Raw genomic sequence first — 4,121 nt, 5'->3', positions numbered from 1 at the left:
GAATGCCTCTTAATGCGGCAACAATTCTGGATGTATGACAGCAGGCGTCACACTGCTGGCACCTCGTCACCGAAGTTCCCAGATTCACCTTTAGTAAAGCATGTCGTTTTGGACAAAAATATTCTCTCTTTACCTCAGCGGTGACAATGATGCCCTCCTTCCTTTCAAAGTTCTCCCTAATCTCTGCGACCGCTGTTAAATCATCAGCACAAACTGCAATTGTAGTTTGTGCTGTATTTGACAAGCACTTACAGCCGCCAAATTTCCACACTGAAACATTTGTAAGTGTATACCACTTTCCAACATTAAGCAGTTCCCCACCCCAAACAGTCAGGAACATGCTGTATGTCGCATCAGCAACTTCATATGATCTAATCAACCTTTGGCTGCTGCGGGTGTATGCGTCTCTGACTTCGTTTAACTGCAGTACCTTGATTTTGATGTTGACCTAAAACACAAAAACACAACCGACTTTTGTTACACAAAACATAAATTCATACAGCAACAACATAACCTTACACTAATATCACATTTCAATCATACAATTAATTTTACAATACCTACAAATGCAGCAATACATGTAATGAAAGTAGTGTTGATATAAAAAATTTAATTATCAATAAAACCTACTCAAAAGTTTAAAATTGATTCAGTGCTCAATTATAATTGCAACAATACAAAACAAATAAATGGCCATTCAGACACATACTGAACTCTAAAATTTAGCACAGCACTGTTAACTACTAGCTTCAAGCTCTGATTAACACTTAGAACCGGGATAGAAAAGTAACTGTATTAAAATAGTAACTGTCCTCCCTGCTGAAAAATCCAGCTTAAACCAGCCTAGGCTGGTTAGCTGGTTTTAGCTGGTTGACCAGCCTGGTTTTAGAGGCGTTTTGGCCATTTCCAGGCTGATTTTAGCTGGTCAGGCTGGAAAATGACCAGCTAAAACTAGCTTGACTAGCCTGGTTTAAGCTGGACATAGCTGGTTTTGACTGGGCTGGTTTCCACGTGGATGTGAGCATGCTCGTTCGCTTGAAAGCGATATTGTTAGACCGCCCATTCCCATTCAAATTAGTTACTGACCGTTCCCATGCTTTATTCGAAACTTAATCCGACACCGCAAGAAATCTGGTCGGGTTCCGCAGTACAGCAGCAGGAATGCAGACCTCTAGTTTGTATTTACCACATCTCCCTTCTCCTTCGGTCTAAACCGGAAATACTGCCAAACTGCAGAGGTTGTGTTCTTTTTCGAGACCAAGTCACCTGGTGCGCGACTTGCCATCTTACCTCACCTTTCTCTCTCTAAATAATATTAAATATTTAATACTTGTCTCCTATATAAGTGCATTGCTTTTTACGACGGTATAACGGTATTAAAACTGACACCGTTGTTATTTTTAGATCCTGCGGTATATCATATTACCGCCCAAGCCTAATACACACACAGGGATTCGCCGTTTATGTATTGTGTTAATTTATGAATGTTGTTTGTGTTTATGTTGTCTGTAAGGACATTCTTCAGAGAGCTGTGTGATTTTCATATATAAAAAAAGATTACTTAAGCATTTTAAGATAAAATTTGAATACAAGATCTAGAGAATTGAACCGTTTTTGTTATTTTTAATCTTGTGTATCCCATTGATTAAAGACGAGCATTACAAAGTGTCTTGTATTTACCTTCCTTTTTAATTTTTCTTAGATTGTTTCCTTAAACCATTTGGCATGGTTGGGCTTAAATAGGCCTTGCATGAATTGCCCAGTTAGGACCAATATAAGATGCTTACAGAGCCCATTTTAAGCCCATATGGGCATTCACGGTTGAATCCTGGTGCAAGCCCACTTTAAACCCCTTTAGGCAGGTGGGGCCCAAATTTGTCTGACATGAATTACCCAGTTAAGACCCTTTACAGGTCCCCCTAAAAGCCTATCTGGGCAATCACAGCTATATATATATATATATATATATATATATATATATATATATATATATATATATATATCATAATTGAACAACATAAATATATATTAAACATCAATTCATATTTTATTTATTTGAATTGCATTAATATATTTCTTTTGATAATTTGTTTGTTAGCATGAATGCAAGATTTGCATTATGCTATTTACATTACATTAGCTTACTACTAACCTGTGGAAAGGCTGTCATCAAAATCAGGGAACACCTTTTTTCTTTGGCGCTTGTGACTACTTTTACATGGACATCAGTGATCTAATGATTTGCCTTAATCTGAATAAGATAATAATATGATTCAGGTGCTTACATGAGTTGCTTTTTGAATGTTACATTCACGATTCCCAGTTACATGTTATAGCACATAGATCAGTAATGTCATTGCTCAAAGCTGTTTAGAATTAAACATGTAGAGATGGTGTGACACAATGTGTACTTATGTGGCTGGGCGCCACGGACAGCTGCTGACTTGCGAATTCCAAAACGCACAGCACTGCACGTCGCCAAGCGGCGCTTCTGGTGTGTGACCTGCTTTACGTTCTTGTCGCAGCACCAGTGGCACTGGAATTAGGCACCGAAATTCATATGCTGATTCGGGCCGGTGCATACCGGTTCCAAAGTTTCAGTACCCAACCCTACATGCAAGACCCATACATGAGTTTCCAGATCAAACCCATGCCCACCTGGCCCATAAATATGCCATGCAGGACCCATATATGCGTTCCCAGATCAAACTCATGCCCACTCAGGCCCATGCCTGTTCCTTAAGGGGCCCATGTAATCAGCTAATATGGACTTCCTATGTGGGACTCAAACTACAAAACCTAAATGGGACCCGCTGATTTCACCCAGGCAAAGCCCATGCCCACACAGTTCCCATGGAACCTGTAGTTAACCCATCTGGGCCCCACATGTCATTGCTGGCTGGGTAGCTGTGATGCTCTATAATTGAGATACAATAGGCACAGGTACCCATATAATATTGCTATTATTCCCAATTATTTGTATTGCTAACAATAATGCAATCATTTCTCCTGTATACACTGATCCTTTTCACTTCTGCACACAAAACAACATTACAAACAGTATTCACCTTGTCATCATCTTCGTCAATACACTTCAATATTTTTCATCTCTTGCTCTCTGATATAGCTGGATGTTTCCCAGTCAGCTGTCTCAAAACACCATCTTTGTGTTCCTCTTGTGTTTCATTCTTCTGTACTCACTCTTATTTCAACAGCTATAGGGTAATGGCCACTTCCTATTGTTGTTTCCTTAATCAGAGCCCATAGGCAGATTCCCGCTAGAGAATTAGAACAAGTGTTATGTCAATGGTTGCTTCTTTTCCTGTTCCTACAATAATCTGTGTACCTCTCCCATCATTTAAACATATAATTCTTTAATCTCCATTAATTCTTCAATCACTAATCCATTCCCATCACCCCATATCATGCTATTAAAATCTCCACAGCAAATTAATTTCCCTTTTAAATGTAAAGTCGATCACAGTGTCTGTGCTTGTCAATAGGGTCATTATCACTATAAAGTGCCTGAGACATCAAAATAAAACTAAAAAAGTTTGAGAACAACCACATAGTTGTTGAATCAATAAGATCTTAAGCTGTAAGAAATGAATGTTGGTCAAGCTCCTGCACTTTTTATGAATAAACTGCAAGCAGAAAATCAGGAAACAAAGCTCAAATTGTGTCAACCCTGTCATGGACAAATTCATAGTATTAGTATATTTTCTTTGCAGTGTTATTATTAAATGTATATTTATTTTCAGAAAGGTCATGTGTCCCTTTACAAACACAACTTTATAGATTATGGGAAAAGTCTATTTATAATGATGAAATAAAGGACAAAACGTTTATTTTCCAATAAAACATGCAATCATTGCACTTTGTTTTCAAAATAAAACCCAAGATCTAAAATATTTTGTCAAACTTTTAAACAATATCAACTGGCCCTTATTGATTAATTAAAATATCTCACAAGATGTTTTGCTGAGGTTATAAATAATTTGTTTATATTCATAAAAGTTGAACATGACTTTGGGAAACAAGATGACAGGGTAATATTATTAAAGAAAAATTAAAAGGTTAATATAAGGGTTGTATATAGGGTTGTAAAAGTTTTCAAGAAT

The sequence above is a fragment of the Danio aesculapii genome, unplaced genomic scaffold (assembly GCF_903798145.1).
Source record: "Danio aesculapii unplaced genomic scaffold, fDanAes4.1, whole genome shotgun sequence".
NCBI classification, from domain to species: domain Eukaryota; kingdom Metazoa; phylum Chordata; class Actinopteri; order Cypriniformes; family Danionidae; genus Danio; species Danio aesculapii.
Note: the sequence above shows the minus strand (reverse complement) of the source record.